Source organism: Triticum aestivum, chromosome 7D (genome assembly GCF_018294505.1).
Source record: "Triticum aestivum cultivar Chinese Spring chromosome 7D, IWGSC CS RefSeq v2.1, whole genome shotgun sequence".
Classification (NCBI taxonomy): domain Eukaryota; kingdom Viridiplantae; phylum Streptophyta; class Magnoliopsida; order Poales; family Poaceae; genus Triticum; species Triticum aestivum.
In genome coordinates this window covers 12,928,535-12,950,483 of record NC_057814.1, presented here as the reverse complement: position 1 = coordinate 12,950,483, position 21,949 = coordinate 12,928,535, and the positions used below count along the sequence as shown (strand labels likewise).

General features: G+C 42.9%; 1 pseudogene; it reads right to left on the bottom strand.

The window, feature by feature from the left end:
* Positions 1–6,226: 6,226 nt before the first annotated feature.
* Positions 6,227–21,342, bottom strand: LOC123170620 (uncharacterized; annotated as a pseudogene).
* Positions 21,343–21,949: the final 607 nt, after the last annotated feature.

The following is a 21,949-nucleotide window of genomic DNA, read 5'->3' as shown; positions in this document are numbered from 1 at the left end:
CATGTCCGATGCAGTGTGCCACAATGAGCCACACGCGCCATGCGCCACATGCTCACGCACCTGACCCATTCATGCTCGTGTAACAACGTGGGTTGGCCTGATACCAATTGTAACGCCCTGGTCATAGCCATGGTTCCACGCCTGGCGGGATCTAGACTATCCCCACAGACCAACCGTCTTTTCTGCGCACTTTGTCCTCACTCGTGCGCACCCGAAAGCAACATTTCCCGGTTGGTCATCTATCCTCAAATCTCTCCAAGCCGAGCACACTGTACATTGAAGTTCTTTGCGAATGAGCTCCCGAAAAAGAAGAAATTCCTTGTTAATATGAGTAGTATATCGTTCCTATTAGCCAAGCTCTCATAATCTAGTATTACACTGGGATCATGAGAGTGACCCATCCAGAGATGGTGTCCCTGATCTGAACCAACTGCATGCCTAGCTAGACTACGAGACTCAATATTCGAGTTTCTAGACTCATGAACAAAATTACATGAAAGTGTGTTGAACAGTACTCCCTGACCAGTTTTCTTCCATTTTGAGATGATCCTAGGCCGGTTTGGTAATAGTGGTGACGTACAAGCAATTATGTGCTATTCTCTAGGTCGCCTGGGCCCACACTTCATTCGAATTCGAAAGGGGAAAAAAGTGAGTGGAAATGTTTGCTTGTTTTGGCGCTCATGTTTTTTTATAGGGATGTTTTGGGGCTCACGTAAAATCAATGGATAGGCCGGGCCGCCAGTTTCTGCCTACAAACCAACAAGCAATATTTTGTCAGGGCCTTAAGCACTCCTGACAGTTCATTTTGCAACTTGACGCACATCCCCTTCCACTCTAGACCGGCGTATTTTTACTTCTTTGGTTTCTCCGTTTAAATCCTCAGGGTTGGCCTATTCGAATTCGAAAGGAGAAAATCAACAGATTTTTCATAGGGAAGTTTTGGGGCTCTGGTAAAATCAACGGATGGGCGGGCAACCAGTTTCTACTTGCCAACCAACAAGCAATATTTTGTCACAGCCTTAAGCGCCCCTTACAGTTCACTTTGCAACCTGGTGCACACCCCCTTCCACTCGGTGCCGACCCATTTTTACTTTTTTTCTTCGTTTAAATCCTCAGAAAAGGTGTGCACAACGTGATTCAAACCACGATGCTCCAGTTTTAACACCGAGCGAGCACTGGCCGAGTCGCCCACCACACCCGATATGCTAGATTCCTTTATTATTATTAAAATGCAACCCAAAAAAACGCAGCAGTTTTCCTATTTGTTTCTTTTCCCTTATTATTTTTATATTTATTCTCTTAAATGCGTGAACTTTTCAAATTTGTGTCAATACTAATGAAAATTTTCTTCAAAATCGATGAATTTTTTCAAAAGTGATGAAGTTCTTCTAAAATTTGTGAACCTATATTTTGAAAAAAATGAACTTTTTTAATTTGTGAACTTTTTTCAAAATTGATGAAACTTTTTTCAAAGGAATGAACTTTTTCAAATTGATGAATTTTTTATAAAAAGTGATGAACTTTTGTTTTCAAAACTGATAAACATTTTTTTAAAAATTATTAAGCTTTTTTCAAATGAGTTAACTTTTTTAAATATCATGATCTTTTTTGAATACATGAACTTTTTTATAATTCGTGAACTTTTTTGAATATGGCACCTTTTTTTGCATGTTCATGAACTTTTTCCGAAATTTATGAATTTTAAACATTTTTTCACTTTTTCTTAAAGAAAATCACGTATGAGCGGCTATAGTTATTCTTAAACAATGAGCGCTTCCCTCGGTGACTTGCAATGGAATGCTCCAGTGGTTATCCAAACACCTGCAGGAATGTAGGGCGTGATTTTGATTCTTCCAGCAGCTTCTTATTTTGGTGTTTTTTAATGATGCAATACATTCCTTGCGTTGCGCCTTCATGAGCCCGCCCACTAGGCGTTGCAGTGAGCACCAGTAGTATTCCACGGCGCTAATGGCGCAAAATATGAGCTGCCTACGGAAATTTCGTCACAACTAAATCTCGCTTCTCGCCTGGTTTTCCTCCACTTGCAGCTACTAGGCCGGGCCGGTGCCGTCTTTCTTTCCAGCTGTTTGATCGATCGAGACGCTCGCTCGTGCTCGCTGGCCAGTTCTGTTTGGCGAGTAGGTCACTAGTTAGGGACCTAGTGCATACCCCCACAACCCCCGGGCAGTTTCCCACTATGTATAAATTGAGAAGGCCCAACTTGCTCGCTTCCGGTTTTGGGAAGGTTCTATAACCTTCACAAACCAAGTTTTTCAGGTATTTTACCTTTGGTAATTTCTTTATTTTCTTTCCTGCCTTTCTTTTTTCTATTTTATTTTTCTGTTTTTCATGTTTTTTTATATTTTATTTTATATATTTACTTACTTTTCCAATTTTTCTTTTTCTTTATCATTTTGCCAAGATCTTTTCGAATTCTTGAATATATTTTTTGAAATTGTGGACATTTTCTGGGATCCTGAACTTTATGGAATTCATGAAGATATCAATGAAATTTTGAATGTTTTTGAAACTCTTCAACTTTTTTTGAAATCGGTGACCATTTTTTGAGGCCACGATCATCTTTTGGAGTTTGGGATTTTTTTAGAAATTCATGTACATTTTTTTAGAATTTTTTTGTAAATGCATGACATTTTTGAATGCATTATTAATTTTCATTTCTTGAACTCTTTTTGTAATTCATAAACATTTTTTTAAGTTGGTGATTTTTTAAATAAGTTCATGACCATGCTTTTGAATTTGTAAACATTTTGTTCAAATTAATAAATATTTTTTGAATACACAAAAGTTATTTAAAACTATGAGCATTTTTTTATTTTGAACATTTAGTTTCAAAATCATTAATTTTTGAATATGTAAAGAGAGTATGCGCTGGCTGGTTAACCAGCGCGTAGGGCTCTATATAGGAGGTCCCCTAGACGCCCGCTTCTTCCATTTTTTTTTTCATGTTGTTTATCGGTTTTCTAAATTTCTACATTGCTTTTATCTACTTTCCATTTTTATCAGTTTTCTTTGTTTCTTTCATGATTTTAAGTAGTTTATTCTTTTGTTTATTTTTTCTTGCTCAGTTTTCATCCTTTCTTTTGCTTTTTGTTTCTTTCTTGGTGTTCATCAGTTTTCCTTATTACTTTCTTAGTTTTCACTGTTTTCATTTTTTTGAATTTGTTTTTGTTGGTTTTTATTTTATTTTCTTGTTTTATTTCTCTATTTTATTGGGTTTAATTGGTTTTAATCAATTTCTTTCTTGTTCAACACATGTCAACTTTTTCATTACACATTCAACATTTTTTCTATACATCTGAAACAAATTTTATGCACATGTTTAACATTTTTATATACATGATTAACATCTTTCTAAACTTATATTTTGTTTAATCGTGTGTTTGAAATATTTTTTGATACACGTTTGAATGCACGGTCAATATTTTCAAATACATGGTGATCATTCTTTAATGGTAATAACCTCTTTTGTATACAGCAGAAACCTTTATCTATATATGTTTAACCATTTTGAAATACAGAATTAAGTACTTAAAAATATAATTTTTGTATATCTACTTTGTTTAATGTATGTTCTATATTTCAGGAACATATTTTTATACACGTTTAATTCTTTTAAAATACATTATAAACATTTTTCATACATTTTATTTTATTTTGTATACATGACAAAGAATTTTACTGTACACAGTTAACAATTTTAAATGCTTGATTAACATATTTAAATATATCATTAACATTTAGGAAAAAGTCCATTTTACTACCCTGAATAAAGTTGGTGGTTCACATTACCCCCTCATCTATTTTTCTGTTCCTTTGACCCCCTAAACAAACCCATACCGGATGAAAGACCCCCTGGGTGGTTTGTCACCACTAGCTGCTGATGTGGTATTGGTCAAACGGTGGTTTTGACCTGTGGGTGGGCCTACCTTGTCAGGTGCGGCTGAGATTGACGGGTGGGGCCTAGAGGAGGCGGGCCCACCTAGCAGGTCTGTCTCCTTCACCTGTTGCTCGCCCGCGGGACAGAGAGGAGCTCGGGCGCTCGTCTCGGTGGCACTGGCCACCCCCGGCGGAGCTACGACCATCGGAGTGACCCCTATGATGCGGCGCGTCCTCCCATCCGGTTCATGAAGTCTAGGAACAACAGGGGCCACGGCGGGGTCGGGCAGGGCGGTCGGCGGCGTCGGCTGATGATGGGCATGGCGGCATCAGCAGAGGCCAAGGGGGGATGGGGAGATGGCAGGGACGGCGGGTGCATCGGAGCAGGCCGGTGCACTGGTTGTCGTGTTCGACGGCAGCAGCGGGCAGCGGAGCATGGCCATGCAGGGAGAGGTCCTCGGGGGCATGTGGCTCCAAATGGACTAGCCCGTCAGCTTTAGGGGAGCGCCATGGTGCCTGGGAACCAGAAGAGGAGAATCAGGGGTCACTAGAGGATGAGATCAAGGAGGCGGCGCTCGATGTCGGGGGCGGGGAAGAAGATATGGGCAAGGGCGATTTACAGCGATTCATACTAATTCCTTTGGCAGGAATGTGTAGTGGATCAAGGCGAAGCTCTCGGACAAGGTTTCACATCGAGGAGGAGGCGCTGGCCGCGCGGAAAAATAACTATTGCGGGCGCCAGAGCTTGGCCATGCGGGAAGAGGTCCTTGGGGACGCGCTGCTCCAGATGGACGGGATGATTAGCTTCAGGGGAGCACGATGGTGCTCGGGAAGACGGGGAGGAGAATCAGGGGTCACCGGACGAAGAGATCGAGGTGGCAGTGGTCGATGCCTGAGGCAAGGAAGAAGACATGGGTGACGGTGATTTGCGGCGACCCAAAGAAATTTATTTTCCAAGAATGTATAGCTGAGCGAGGTGAAACTCTTGGACAAGATTTCAACATGAGGACGAGGCGCTAGCCACGCGGACGAAGAACGACAGCACCATCGGCATGAACTGAGCGCCGGCTGCGCTCTTCACCTGACCACAGGGCCCCGTTGGTCAACAAACCACTTTGACAATGTCCACGTCAGCAAACCACCTAATAAAATCCGCCCAAGACTATTTCTGAACGGTATTGGATAGATCAGGGGGTTAAGTGAACCAAAAAAAATTCAAGGGGTTATGCGAACAACCCATTTTATTCAGGGGAGTAAAATGGACTTTTTTTCTAACATTTATGAACTGCTTGATGATTATTTTTTAAATACATGATCAACTTTTTTCATTGACACTGTATATTTTTTGTATAAGTTTTTTGCAGACATAAGAAATATTTTTCCTATACAAATTTCACAATTTTCGAATACTTTATTTACATTTTTGATAGTTTTAAGCAAAGTACTCCCTCCGTCCCAAAATTTTTGGCTTACATTTGTCTAAATACGGATGTATCAAGTCACGGTTTAGTATTAGATACATCCGTATCTAGACAAATCTAAGACAAGAATTTTGGGACGGAGGGAGTATATATTTAGAATATTTGGAAGTATAAACAAAATTAAAAGGGCAAAAAAAAATGAAAGAAAAACTAGGCTCTGTCCTATGTCCTCCCGCGCAATTCCTTCCCATTTGGACAGATGCCTGATGTGAGTGCATGCTAGGTCTCGCTCTGAGCGAGAGATAATGCTTCCTATAAAATATGTTGACCAGGCTGGGAAATAAACCACTAGAGCCACCCAGAAAACCTGGTTCAATGAAAAGCCCATCTTAGACCTCCTTTGGTTTGAAATTCCGTAGGATATGATTTCTATAGGAAAATTCTTTAGAGCCCTTTTGTTTGTAGAAATAGTATACGGAGGAATTCTTTTTATCCTTCACATTTCATAGAAAATAAACATTAGCTCAGAGTCAATGGATTTTTTTAATAATGTGAATCAAAGGACATCTTCTGTTCTATTACTATTCATAGGATTTGAGATACGTGCCATCTCAGTTCCTATAACTTTTCTATTCCTATTAGTTTTCTACCCTATAAACCAAAGGAGGCCATAACGTACGAATTTCCAAATCGTTGTTTAGAGACTCTTTTGGTGTGCAGGAACCGAACTGTTCTCTACGAAATTCTTACATCTTCTATTCGACTTGCTGAGTGTTTCCTGTGAAATACCACCAGCAAATTTCTTGACTAGACACTATAGCACAAAATATCCAGGATCAGACTGTATATATGAACACTCTCCAGTACAAAATACCACTCGGAAAAACAGTTTAACTTGAGCAGACTACTCATGGCGGAAACAGGACCAAAGCCACGGTGATCTGCATACTACAAGACCCAACCTGAATCTCCTGGAGGTTCACGCCTTGTCTCTTTGGTTTGAAAACCGCCTCACCTCTCTGGATGAAACCCCGTTCCTCGTCAACTGGACATGCCACCACGGAAACCTTGAGCATCCCCTCGATGTAGACCGGGACGACGCGGCGCTGGAGCTTGACCACGCCGCCAGAGTCGGCGGGCAACACCCTGTCATGTCTGGAGTCAAGCAGCTCGACTTCCAGGCCATCGTTGCTGCCGGTGCCGGCAGTGAACACGCCTCGGAAACCATCCGGCCACGACCCGCGGGTGATTTTGATGCGGACCGTGGCCTCCACGGAGCGATTAATGTGACTGGATTTTAGTTCAAGTGTGCTGAGCCTGCTAGGGTAAACGCCTGCGAGACATAATCCCGTCCTGTATCTCAGGACCAGATCGCTCAAATCTCTTTCCTCGGATCTAGTTCTTGTGGCACCCTTCACCTTGAGCGAGACCTCGATGTATGAAAGGTCCCTCGACACAGCAATGGCACGACTAGGTTCATGAGCAGAGCAATGGATCTAGTCAATGCTAGGTACGGATCCTGCATGGGAATGACAATTATTCATGTAAATATTAATATTAAGACTATCTTCAACAGCAGAGCAAAAAATGAAACTTGCCAACCAACAAATTTTGGTACTTGCGACCAAAAACAGTAAACCTAACACTACATGGCGACCAAATTATTTTTTTTTGAACCGGGCATTACCCTTTTCCATTACTTTGACATAACGGAAATACAAAGTCCAAGTTTTAAGGAAACTGGAAAGGGGAAAGCGAGTTCAAGACACCACTGGGAAACCCACTGCAGGCACTCGTCATCGAGCAGCTCACCATGGGGCGAAAACCCAGTGCCATCTAAAACCACCTATCCTAACCAGAGCAGAAACGAGAAATCCGAAGGTAGTCTCCAAACTAAGGGGGAATGGCTCACATATGAGCATCAGGCAAAGCCCACGCAGGGGCAAAAGCATCAACTTAAACAGTACTAGGAATGTAGTAGCAACAGGAGACGCAGGTGAAGGCAGAATCAACGGCCGCATCCTCAGTCCATCGCCGTTCTAGCTGGGGCCGCGCAAATCCTCATCATGGCAGCTGTGTTGGTCTTGAGCATCTTAGCGCCGCGCTGCATCGCCTCACGATCAGCTCCCTCCATCAGACCTGCCCAATAGTTCATGTAACCACATGCAGAGAAAACCACATCAAAAGGAGTTCTCAGTTTTTTGCATTCGAAAGTGGCCCGATTGCGACAAATCCACATGGCCCAGCAAATCGCAGCCAGGCCGAAAGTATAGAATTTAGCACCATCAGGTAAAAAAGTATAGCACCAGGAGAAATACTGCCATAGGTTATCAGGGCACAAATCTGTGCCAAACACGCAACCCACCGTCCTCCAAACCACCCTCGCAACTGGGCAGGTGAAGAAGAGGTGTTGAGAGGTTTCCCTATTCTGACAGAAGGAGCACTTTGGGTTACCAGCCCATTTACGTCTTGAGAAGCGCTTCGGTAGACCCCCCTCACAAAATGTATAAAGGGCAATATAGACCTTTGACATACCGTACACCACCGGATATGTACGACTGTACATTAGCGTAGACGTCAATACAGTGTTAGTTGCTCCTTAGATGGGCCTGGCCCATTTAGGTTTTTTCTTCTTTCTTTTCAGTATTTAACTACAAAAAAATAGAAGTTGAGCTTCGCAGGATTCGAACCCAGACTGTCAACATCTAGTAGTGTAACCACTGCGATACTTCGACTGTCTTGCAATTGAGCTTCTTTCCCACTTCTTATCCGAATATATAACGCTAATAAAAAAGCATGTGTTTCCCACCTGATTTTCTTCAGTTTAGCCCTTGCTCTTTGTTTTTTTATATATTTTTCATTTTCCTTATTTCTTTCTATTTTTGTTTTCATTTTTTTAACTCACGGAACCTTTTAAAATTCTTTAACTTTTTAATATTTATGATTTTTTTTAATGAACTTTTCCCAAACTCATGTCCTTTTTCCAAACTCATGATTTTTTTCGAGTCTGCAATTTTATTTAAAATTCATGAACTTTTTTGAGTCTGTGATTTTATTTCAAATTTGTGATTTTCTTAGAAAAAAATCATGAGCACATGGAACTTTTTCAGTGGTTTCATGCTTGTAACCAAACACATCGTCTACAATCTGGTACGTTCGGGTAGGCCGGAAAGGCATGTTTTGAACCCCCTTTTTTTACCTCCTCCAAACGCACCCAATTTTTTTCCACACCTTGGCATCACCATGCCCAACATGCATGCCAAGTTTCCTTGGTCTTCGACATTTCATGCATTTTCTAGGTTTTCCCGTTGGAAAAATCCTAAACACTGGCCCGGACGTGACGCAACGTGCGTTTGGTATCCGAATTCGTTCAAATTTTGCAGGGGGGGGGGGGAGCTTTGGCATGCCCAACTACTGGCAAAATTTGGTGTCATTTCATGGTTGCAACCAAACACAATGTGTATAATCTGGTATGTTCGGGTAGACCGGAAGGGCAAGTCTCGAACCACTTTTCTTTTCACCTCCTTCGAACACGCCCAAATTGTTTGCACACCTTGGCATCACCATGGCCAGCATGCACGCCAAGTTTTGTTGGTTTCTGACATTCTATGCCTTTTCTAGGTTTTTCCGGTGAAAAAACTCTAAAACACAGGCCGGACGAGACGCAATGTTTGTTCGGTGTCCGAATTCATTCAAATTTTGCATGACGGACAAACTTGGGCATGCCCAACCGCTGGCAAAATTTGGTGTCATACCATGCTTGCAACCTAAACACACCGTGTACAACCTTGTACGTTTGGGTAGGCCGGAAGGGCAAGTCTTGAACCTTTTTTTCAGCTCCTCCGAACGCACCCAAATTTTTCCTCACATTGGCATTACCATGGACAGCATGCATGCCAAGTTTTGTTAGTTTCAGACATTCTATGCTTTTTCTAGGGGTTTCCCGGGGAAAAACCCTAAAATATAGGCCGGACGTGACGCAACGTGCATTCGGTGTCCGAAATCATTCAAATTTTGTGTGGGGGAGAACCTTGGGCATGCCCAACTGCTGGCAACATTGGTGTCATTCCATGCTTGCAACCAAACATACCGTGTACAGCCTGGTGCGTTCGGGTAGGCTGAAAGTGCAACTCTCGAACCATTTTTTCCACCTCCTCCGAAGGCACCCAATTTTTTCTCACACATTAGCATTACCTTGGACATGGTGCATGCCAAGTTTCGTTGGTCTCAGACATTATATGCTTTTTCTAGGGTTTTTCCGATGAAAAACTCTAGAACACAGGCCAGACGTGACGCAACATGCGTTTGGTGTTCGAATTTGTTCATATTTTGCATGGGGGACAACGTTGTGCATGCCCAAATTCTGGAAAATTTTGGTGGTTGACACTTGTACATTTCCTGCTTTTAAATATCACAAGCTGTCGTAGTCAGATGGCAAGCAGCGTAATCAAGACGATGAGGTTACAAAATTTGTTCCCAAGTACAAAAAATATTCTTGATGTCAACAGTTGTTCGCAAATTCAATAAATGTTTGCGGAAATTTAAGAAAATGTTCGCACTTTGAAATGATTCTTCGTAATTTTGAAAAATGTTCATGTTTTCAGTTTAGTCACTTGTTTCAACAAATTTTTCCTTTTCAATGTTTTTTCCTTTGTAAAACAAATGTTTGAGAGTGTTGTGTTTTCATAAAATGTTTTAGTTTTTTTAAATCACAAATTTGAAAATGTTCGCATTTCCTAAAAAATTGTTCCCTATTCCAAAAAATGTTATCATTTTCAGTTTTGTTCCTTTTATGATCCCAAAAAACGTTCACATTCTCACAAAATCTTCTAGTTCTTTTGAAATTATCACAAATTTTTTAATGACTTCGTTTCTAAAAATATTTACGTTTTCCAATAAGAAAATGAGGTCCGAGTTTTTTAAAAATAATTTCGCGGCTTATGGTTCATATAGACTGGGCTACCTTTTTGGACACCCAAATCCCAGTTAGTATAGTGGCTACTGACGTGGTTGAATATTGTGATGTCCCCGGTTCGATTCCTATTGCACATTTTTGGTTTATCTTAATTTTGTGAACTTTTGTTTAAATTTTTGCCACGACCTTTAGTTTCTTAATTAATGATTTGCGCTAGAAGTCTAACATAGCAGATTGGCAGTCCCAGTGGTTAGCACAGCGTGCACATAAACTGGAACGTGCAGGCTTGATTCCCATCACCCTCATTTTTTTCTCGCAATTTTTCTCCCATTGAAAGCGGCGCACCCACAAATGGGCCGGCCCAGGTGAGCCGCCCAGGTGCAAAACGTTGACTTCTTGCCCAGGTAGCATCGTACGTGGACCACTTACCGGAGTTCTCTTCTCTGAAAAATAAAAACTTACCGGAATTACCAGCACAGACTAAGTACTCTGAAAAAAAGACCATCCTGTCTTTTATTATGAAGGGGTATAGGGTAATCTCAGTCATCAATGTGATTAGGGGGTCTACTGAAGCAGAAGTGTTACGTCTTTTCATGACATCACGTGTCAACACCGCATCTTGGAATAGTTGCCATAGGAATATTTGAATCTTGAGAGGCAGTTTGGCTTTCCAAATCCACCTATAATCACATCCAGCGAGGCGACTTTCTAGATGATTATACATAGATTTGGTTGTAAAGCGCTTGTTCTTTCCAAGGTTCCACACAACCTGGTCTGGCTCATCAGAAATCGCCCAGGAATTCACCATGTTTTTCACCTCTCCCATTGCTTTGCAAGCCGAGGGTGTAATCGTCTTCTAAAAAGATCAGGATTCCCCTCGCCCTTGACTTTGGCCACAGTGATCTCTTGGTTGTTACAAATATCATATAACTCTGGAAACTTGTCTCGCAAAGGAGGATTTCCCTCAATATTGTCGATCCACAGCCTAGCCAGGTTGCCAGCTTTCAGATTCACCCCCCTCCCAGCAAAATAGTGTTCTTCAACTTTCATAATGGCTTTCCAGCTCGGCGAGTCACCAAATCTACATCGAACCGAGGCAACAGAGTCTCTCTTCAGATACTTGGCCCGGATAACATCCTGCCAGAGCCCTTGTTGTGTCTCAAGTTTCCACCACCATTTAACTAATAAGCTAATATTATGTTTATGGAGGTCTTTCACCCCCAACCCCCCTTTTTTCTTTGATCTACAAATCCTGGTCCATTTGACAAGGTGATAACGTTTCCTGCCGTTGGTTTCTTGCCAGAAAAACTTTTTCCGATGTTTGTCCAGTTTATAGATCACCATCTTAGGAAGCAAAAACATGGCCATGTAGTAATAGACAATACTAGAGAGAGAAGAGTTCAGGAGAATGAGCCTCCCCCCGATGAAGCAGCATTTCCAATCCAAGTTTCACAGCATTTGAGGAATTTATCATCAACGAAGTTCCAATCCAGGTTACGCAGAGTTGAATAGCTCACAGGGACCCCAAGTATTTCATTGGGAAGTGGCCAGTTTGACAGTTAAAGATATCCGCATAGGTTGCCAGGATGTTGTTGTCTCCACCCACACACATGATTTCACTCTTAAGGAAATTAATCTTTAAGCCAGACATAAGTTCAAAGATGTATAAGAGGAGTTTCAGGTTGACAGCAGCTTCTTCATCATGTTCAAAACAAATAACCGTATCATCGGCGTACAGCAGAACAACAACGCCATTTTCAATGAGGTCTGGGGCCAGCCCAGTTAACATCTTTTCCTTTTGGGCATTACGAATCATCTTAGACAAGTTTTCCACCGCAAGATTAAACAGAAAAGGGGAATGAGGGTCGCCCTGGCGCACCCCTTTGTGGCTTTGGAAGTAAGGCCTAGTCATATTGTTCAATTTGATGCTGACTGTGCCATTACTTAGAATCTTCTTCACCCAACCACACCAGGTATCACCAAAGCCTCTGTTACTATGACATTCAAGGAGAAAGTCCCAGTTAATTTTGTCGTATGCTTTTTCGAAGTCCAACTTCAGAACCACCCCAACTTTCTTTTTATGGTGTGTGTGGTGTAAGATCTCATGGAGGGTGAGGATCCCATCCATGATGTTTCTATGCTTAATGAAAGCATTTTGGTGTTTGCTAATAAGTTTATCAGCAAAGATGGCTACTCTATTATCCATCACTTTATTGATTAGCTTGTATGGGCATCTAAGTAAGCAGATGGGATGGTATTGCTGGATTTTCTTAGCACCATTGGTCTTAGGAATCAGGGTGATCACCCCATAGTCCAGGCGCTCCACATCCAGGGTGTTGTTGTGAAAAGCGTGAAACAAACGCATAATATCTGTTTTAACAAAGTCCCAACAGTGCTTGTAGAATTCAGCTGGGATGCTATCTGGGCCGGGGGCCCTATTGCTATCCATGCCGAACAAAGCCTTTCTGACCTCTTCCTCCGTGAATTCACTGGTCAGAAGTATATTATCCTCCACCGTAAGTTTTTCTTCTTCCGACCAGGTATCCGCAGATAAATGAAAAATATTTCCCCTGGCCGGGCCGAAAAGGTTTTTATAATAAGTCGTGGCATGAGCCAATAGGTTATCTGTGCCCTCAATCACCGTCTCTCCATCCGTGAAGGAGTGGATTGTGTCTTTACGTTTTCTGCCGTTGGCCGCGCGATGAAAGAAGGCTGTATTCTGGTCCCCCTTCAGCAACCACCTCTCATTGGATTGTTGGAGCCAGAAGAGCTCCTCATTAGCTAGGATGCCATCGAGTTCCATCCGCAAGGTTGTTCTGTTATCATAAGTCTCTAGGTCAAGGGGGCCCTCTTCTTCTAAGGTCTCAATCTCTTCCAACTCCTTTTGAATATCTTTTTTTTTCTTTTCTTCGCGTGGCCAAACAAATGGGCGCCCCAACCTTTGAAATACTTTTTCAGCCTTTTGAGCTTGATATTAAGGATGTCAATGGGGTCATCAGAAGCAACTGGTTGCTCCCATATCCTCTTAGCAATAGGATAAAACTCTTCATTTTTAAGCCAACTGAGTTCAAATCTGAACTCACATTGTCGCGTGGGTCTCTGTACAGTCGAATTCGATGACAGTAGGAGAGGATTGTGGTCTGACATGTCCCGTACCAACTTCCGGACAGTAACCAGGGGAGCGACCAATTGTTCTAGAATGTATTTTTTTGATCAAAGGGGAGCCCCCCCGGTTCCATTTTTTATTAAAATGAAACCAGCAGTTCAAAACAGATCTTCTGGTCTAAACCCATGTTCAACATAGCACTAAGAGAATTACAATATAAAGTTTTCAATGCGATAAGCTTCCAGCACAAGAAACTAGGTCAGGAAAAGCCAAACACAGGAACCGGCGAGCATATCAGCTCATGGGGATGAAAACCACATGGATCTCCTCCGCTTTCCTTGGATCATCTTTCACCTGCTCCAGGGTGGCGCGCCCTCCATGTGCCATTCCTTGGATGGTCTTGGACCAGGACAGCTGTTGCAGGTTTTCTTGACATTTCAGTTTGGTTCCAGCTCCAGCGGCGATCGCAATCTCCCCTGCAGATGATCTCTGAATTTTTTCATCTCCCCCTCCGGCAGTTCCTTGTGAGGTTTCACCCAATCCCCTAAATATTGACTTATCTTCTGCCAGACCTGTTTGACAGAAGTCCATTTAGCTCTATTAAACACAATGGAATTTCTAGTGTTCCACAGCCCCCACAGGACCGCAGAAGAAACCAAATTTAAATGAGCAAATTTCTTATTGCAGAGCCAGCAGGCAGCTAGCTCCAAGAAGGAGTGGAAGCTTCTACCAAAGCTTACTCCACTTCTTTCCACATCAACTTAGCTAACACACAATAAAAAAATAAGTGGTGCACCGGTTCTATTTCGCTGCAATGTACACATTCCAGAGGTTTTGGAATGCCTCTTTTCCTCAGGTTATCACAGGTCATAATTTTGTTCTGAGAGAAAAGCCATAGAAACCCCTGTATTCTAGGTGGGACCTTCAGGTCCCACACAGCAGGTGTATAGATGGGTCGATCCCCCTAAAGTTTACAATAGCATATAAAGATTTAGAAGAGTAGATGCCTTTTGATTCATATTGCCAAATCATACTATCTTCCTGGTCAATAAAGGCTATTGATTTAGCAATCGTTTCCAAGTCAAACCATTGATACATAAGCTCTTCATCAAAAATTCCTTCTAAAGGAAATTCTAAGAGTATTCCCATCCCAAGTTTCTGCTATGGTTTTGTTCTTATTATTAGTTATGCAATACAGATCCCAGAATTGTGTGGCAAGAGGAGCATTACCGAACCAGATATCTTCCCAAAATAGGATGGATCTACCATTTCCTACCGACCATTTGTATCCAATCTTAATTGCCTTCATGGCCCACATCACACCCTTCAGAATTGTGATGGGTGTGGGTCATTGCAGCAAAGAATATTTGGTCTCTTAGTATTATATTTGGAGTCAATAACTCTCCTCCATAGGGACCCCTCACTACAAATATATCTTTTTATCCAAGACCCTATCAGGCATATGTTCAAGTCTTGAAGGTTTGGAATCCCCATACCTCCATATTCCTTCTTCATACACAGATACTGCCAATTGGCCAAATGGATTTTTTGATTTCCTTCATCATCACTCCAGAGACAATTAGATAATTGGGAGTTGATCAAGGAAATTGCCCATTTTGGAAATTTAAAGAAAGATAACATATATATATATATATATATATATATATATAGGTATGCTAGCTAGACAGGTTTTAACTAGAGTGACCCTCCCTAATAAGGACAGAGGTTTACCCCTCCAACCAGCCATTCTAGCCAGAAGGGCATCAATAAGAGGTTGCAGATCTTCTCTTCCGAGTTTATCAAAATGCAGTGGGACACCCAAATATTTGATTGGGAACTTTCCTCTAACACAATTGAAAATCTCCAGGAAAGTTTGGATCTCCTCCTCCTCTAAATTGATGGGGACTAATTCACTCTTATGGTAATTAATAGACATACCAGATACTACTTCAAAGCAAGTCAGGGCCCATTTGAGGTTAACAGCCGCCCTATGATCATTATCTACAAAGAGCAGAGTATCATCTACATATTGTAGGCAGGTAACCCCTCCTGGATAGAAATTGGGACATAATCCTTTGATCAACCCTGCTTGAGACCCTTTAACTACCATCTTGGCAAACACATCAACTACTAGATTGAAAGTAAGGGTGAGAAAGGATCCCCTTGTCTTAACCCACTACTAGTAATAAAGAAATCACTCTCAACTCCATTCACCTTGACTCCAAATGAATCCCTGTTGGGTAATACTTTTAATCCAGTTAATCCATTTCCTACCAAAACCTCTCAGTTCAAGGACCTCATAAACAAAATCTAGGTTAACTCTATCATAAGCTTTTTCATAATCTATCTTAAAAATCATCCCTTTCTTACCAGAGGAATGTGTAGTGTGCAGCACTTCATGTGCAGTAACCACACTTTCCAAAATGTACCCCCCCTAATGAATGCAGATTGATTTTCAGAAATCAATTTACCAATAATCAAAGCTAATCTATTAGTTAACACCTTGGTGAAGATCTTAAAACAATAATTAAGGAGGCTGATAGGTCTAAATTTCCTCATCTCTTTAGCTTCCTCTTCTTTAGGGATCAAGGTAATCATGGCAAAATTCAACCTAAAAATGTCTAGGTCATGGTCATACCATGCCTCAAACATAGCCATAAGATCATCTTTAATTATGTCCCAAAAGGTCTGGAAGAACATAAATGGAAGTCCATCAGGGCCAGGGGCCCCATCTGAATAAGATTCAAACACTGCTTGCCTAACTTCTTCTTCAGTAAATCTAGCTTCTAGTTTAATATTATCATCTACAGAAACCTTCTCCCCATTACTGAAGAAGTCTTGTTTCAAAGCAATATTAGGTCTCTATTCAGCTTTAAACAGATTTTTATAGAAATTCAAAGCTATTTTCATCATCTTATCCTGATCAGAGGTGGGACCCTCAGGCCCCTCCAGTACAGAGATCATTTTATCCCTCCTTCTCTGATTAGCCACTGCTTAGAAATAGGCTGTGTCCCTATCTCCTTCTAGAATATCTCTGTCTCTAGATCTTTGTCTAGCTTTAGTCTCTTCTTTGCACCATATATCACTAAGCTCCTTTAAAATCTCCTTCATCCTATCCCTATCAATGTCATTCATCCCATTTGATTCTGTATATATATCTATTCTATCATATTCTTCTATGAGCTTCTTCTTATGTTTCCTAAGAAAAACCTCTAAATTGGCACTCCACCCTCTAGCTATTCTTCTAAAAGCTCTCACTTTACTCTACCAAACATCAATAGGGTTGGAACTAAAACACTTAGTATTCCAAGCTTTAGAGACTATTTCTCTAAATTCAGGAACAATTAGCCACCACTTTTCAAACTTAAAACTATTCTTTTTAGGATTTTCATCACAACCAGATTCCCAAATAACAGGGGTCTGGTCACTCCCAATTCTAGGGAGGACTCTAGCATTAGCTAAAGGGAAGATGGCCTCAAACTCAGTTGTACAGAAAATCCTATCAATTCTGGACATAATCAAGTCTGTTTCATTATTTGCCCAAGTGTACATCCTACCAGACATATTAGTTTCTACCAAGGACCAAAAATCTACTCAAGAGTTGAACCTGTCAACCCACTTAAAATCTACTCTACCATTGTTCTTATCAGTTTGACTCCTAACCAGATTGAAATCTCCCCCTACAATAGCTGGGCCATTCCAGTTAAGAAAAATACTATGTAGTTCAGAAATAAACTCCTGTTTACTCTCCTCGTAAGCAGGGCCATACACTGTGGTAATTCTAGAGATCACCTCAGTGTCTTTCTTACAAACCACTACACTCACAGAGAATTTAAGTATCTCCCAGCTAACCACTTTAAACATGTCTAAATCTACACCTACTAAGATGCCACTAGCAGAACCAGAGGCAGATAGCCAGTTCCACTCAAAATTTCTATTACCTAATAGGTTCTTAAGAAAGGAATTAGAGAAAGTTTGTTTCTTAGTCTCTTGAAAGCCTATGTAAGCAGGATTTAAAGGAATAATAGTATCCTCTATACATCTCTGTCTACCAGGGGCCGCAACCCCTCTAATGTTCCAGAAGATGTATCTCATTTGGAACCTTTCTTACTAGGGTGCTTGCCCTGTCTATTCTTACTGATGATACTTCCCCCTCTATCTTTACCTTTATTCTTTCCTACCAAGTTCCTACAACTTAGACTATTATCATCCAGGGGAGTAGATGATTGTTTATGATCTATATCCTCTCTAATCTCTACACCCATCACATCAGTCATATCTAATATTTCCTCAACAGGTAGAACATTAAAAGGGTTTGAATGGATTATACCTTTCACAGTTGTTTTTGGCAGCTCCAGATTTTTCCTCATCTTGAGTAATTCAGCATTCTCCATGATAGGTATGTTCCCTTTCACTCTAGTGCTCTTCCTTTCAGGTTGAACTGGACCCCAGATTTTTTGTTTCTTTGAATTCTTCCCGCACTTATGTTCAAACATAGCCTCCTCTTCCTCATATGTGGGCATGATATCATCAGGAAGATAGGCCTCCTCATCATCTTTTTCTTCATCATGCACCATCTCTTCACATCCCCCTGAAGATTTTTTTCTGACAGGCTAATTTCCTCCTCAGTTTTCTCAAGTTCTTCATTCATCTCAACAAACAGGAATCTGGTAACTTCCCTTTCAGGTTCTTCTGCAGGTACTACTTCAGACCCCTCAGTGTGTGATTCATTTGCTTCTCCTTTAGATACCTCATGTTCCTTCCTAAAGACCTCCCAAACGGCTTTCTCACTAAGTGGAGTCACAGTGTCAGCCAACGAATGATTCCTCTGACCACTATTGCTGCCTCCACCTATCCCAATCATGTCTTCCTTTCCACCACTGCCATTGTGAGTTCTCTGGTTGTTCCCTCCTTCCTCTAGCCTACCATCCATGTCCATGCTACTGTTGTTGTCCTTGTCTGTATCTTCTCCTCCATCCTTGTCACTAGAGCTTGTAGGAATCATTTCTACAGACATAGGTTTAGGTACTTCTACAGTGATCTAACCCTGTACCAGTTTGCCTTCTAAAGAGAACAATCTTTCATTAGGTATTTTGTTGGGATCCCTACATTGGATTTTGACTCTGACCACTTCAAACATACTTTTGAACATCTATTGCCAATCTACCTCCACAAGCAGTCCAAACACAGATGTGATTTGGTCAAGAGAAGACCACTCACACCATTTGGGAAGAAGCTTTCTCAATTGGACCAAGACTTCAATGAGGTTGTCCCTTTTTTCTAGATTTTCTTTCCAAGCTACCACCTTACAGTGATATCTTCTCTGGACAGACCAAAACAAGGATATCCAGCCACCTGATCTACTGAGATATGTGGTGAGAATTTCACTAGGTAAGACCACCTCCCAAAAGATCTGATCTGCCAGGGCCAATTTGTTTTATAGATGATCGCAAACTCCTTGGCCAAGTCCTCCTTGCTGATTTCTCCTGATTCATTATACACAACCCCACAGTTTTTAAAGCTTCCAATAGCATTCTGTCCAATGTCTGGCACTTCTATGTGATAGAATCCCAATCTTCAACTGCTCTACCAACAAATTTAGCCATCTGATGTGGCCTTTTCCTGACAGGACACTCACTTACAGCATGGGTGGCACTCTTGCAGATGAAATAGAGCTTAGGTTTTCCACACTCAGTCTGTGGATGTCCTGGATCACCACAGTTATAGCACATGGATTGACTATACTCAGTGAAGTCCACATCCATCTTCTCTTTACTTTCTGCACTGTTGCTAGAGCCAGTCTTGTTCAGATTCTTCTTCTGTTTATCCTTTCCAGACTGGTTTTTCTGCCCCCTGCACTTGTTTGTTGTTGCTGTTGGAATCCACCCTGATGGCCTTTTCCCGGGGGTGCATGAGATTGCCCTGGGGGCACCCACTGATTATTCACTGGGAAATTTGGGGGAGGTGGGTATGGGGGATAGGCACCTGGGAAACCCCAAGGAGGGGCGCCTGGGAATCCAAACTGTGGTGTCATGGGTGGACGAAATCCATACATCACCGGCGGCCCAAAGTGCTGAAACTCATCTTGGGGTACCGGATTTTTTTGGTTTCGTCCGGCCCCCTTCCTCCGCCTCTTCCCCGGCCTCCTTCTCCCTTCTTCACCTTCTCAAGAATCGCAGCAAACACAGCCTTTCGATCTTGGAACCACCCCGAACTTGAGATGCTGAATTGGGTGGCCACTTGGCTAACACTCTTGCTCTCCGGGACCGGGTGGCAATCCTGAACCCCAATTTTTTTGGCTTCTATCAGTGATCTGCGGATCCACACCGCCGCCACTCTCTGGTTAGAAACCCTAGAGGAGGCGTCTGATTTATACCCTTCATCCACCCACAGTTGGCTGAAGAAGTCACCTCCAATCTCTCTACCCAACTCACTAACACTGGGCCCTGTCTGAGGTGCTGACCTAGCGGCCACGTTGACTTCGTCATCTCGGCTTTTATCTCTTGGATCAGGCAGATTTTTGAACTGGAATCCACCTAGGTTCTCGAAGACCAACAATGGTGGCACCACTACCCCATCTCTCGCATCCTCTGTATGAGATCCTCAACAGAGATGAGGAGATTTTGATCGTACCTCAAGACGAACCCGATTCAGTCGCAGCCCTACTCGCTTCCTCCAAGTGCTGTCACTATTTGCAGTCAGATCTGCAGCTCTCTGAAGATCTTCGACTTTGCCCTCTAAGCCCGGGAGGAAGAACAAGCCTCTTCCGATGCCCAATTCAAAATCACCCCTGGAGTGAGGGACTGTCCCAGCGCGAATATCCGATTCCTCTCTTCTGATTTGTCCGCGGCATGGTACGTAGCGCGAGCAGCATCTTCGCGTCTCGTACCTGACCTGCCGCGATCTACGCATCCCGCGCGGCCCTCGCCGCTGCTCGCTGTTTCCTCCCCAAATCCGACATCAAACCAGCGATCTCCTGGTCTGATGCCCTCCTCCCTTCGCCACCAGACTCCATTCGCGTTGCAGGCAGTCGTGGACCCGGACCTCCGATCTGATGAGATTCACGGCGCAGATCTCCTCCCTGCTTCTGAGTAGCGGAATAGCGGCGGTGGTGAGATGGAGCAGCGTGGGTGGAACCTAGCGGATCCCGGCGCACCGACGCTCTAGCATGCGCGGCGGAGTGATGGGAGCGGCGGCGTGGTCGGCGGGGATGCGGCGAGCATCGCCATGGCGGGGAGCGAGGGGACTAATCACTAACTCGGCTAGAATGTATGTATGTACGAGCCACTTGAGTGATGATTTGACAGCCACCTCTCGGTCGGTGGAAAAGAATGTTGCGCTTGTGATCCAAGACATCTCGTGCCGCGATGATGCCATACACCTGCAGCGGCCATCACAGGCAATGGTCGACCGCCGCAATCTTCACCGAGGTGATCTGCAGGGTATCCATGGCCTTGGGGCTATCTTGGGGAGCGGGGTGCGTGTACCGCATGGCGGGGATCGACGCTGCGTTCATCGGATGGTGTGCATCAATTAAGTATGAAATCAAACGAGCAATTAACTGGTCAAATATATGTATGTATGCTGATATATATCTTACTGGTTTCATGGAAGGTGACGCCGGGGCGGGCGACGAGCTTATTCCAGTAGCGTCGGAACCGGGTGGCGAAGAGCTCCTCCTCACACTGCGCCCACTCCGCTTTCGCGTCCTCCTACCGGCACACCTCGCGGTAGGCTTCTGTTGCCTTCTTGGCTTCCTCGGCCTTCACGTTGGCTATGATGGCGGCTTCTTCGGCTTTCACCATGGCGGTCCTGGCAGCTTGCATGGACTCCTCGGCCTTCACCATGGCCGTCGTGGTGGCCTCCTTGGCCTCCGCTTTGGCTTTCCGGGACTCCTTATCGGCTACAACCATGGCGGCATAAGCATTGTTCGTGGCTTTCTTCATGGCTTCCGCGGCCGTTGCCCTGGCGGCCTTCGCCTTGCGCCTCCTCGCCGTCGCCATGGACGCAGCTTCTTAGCTGTCTGGTTCCGATTCCGGCCCGGTTACATGTACTACGTGACGTGAATCGTGAGTTCGTGACTCATGTGGATCTACGTACGTGCTAGGCTCAAACCGTCTCTAAAGTTCTTTTGATGAGATTAAACCGTCTCTAGCTAGTGAACATCTTTCATTTCCTCTCTATCTTGTGCAGTGGTCGGGCATTGAGTCTTACTCAATTTCACACCTTGTAACATAGGCAAGAACCCTTTCTTTGCCTGATCCATTTTGAACTTCTTCAAAACTTTGTCAAGGTATGTGCTTTGTGAAAGTTCAATTAAGCGTCTTGATCTATCTCTATAGATCTTGATGCCCAATATGTAAGCAGCTTCACCGAGGTCCTTCATTGAAAAACTCTTATTCAAGTATCCTTTTATGCTATCCAGAAATTCTATATCATTTCCAATCAACAATATGTCATCCACATATAAGATTAGAAATGCTACAGAGCTCCCACTCGCTTTCTTGTAAATACAGGCTTCTCCAAAAGTCTGTATAAAACCATATGCTTTGATCACACTATCAAAATGTTTATTCCAACTCCGAGATGCTTGCACCAGTCCATAAATGG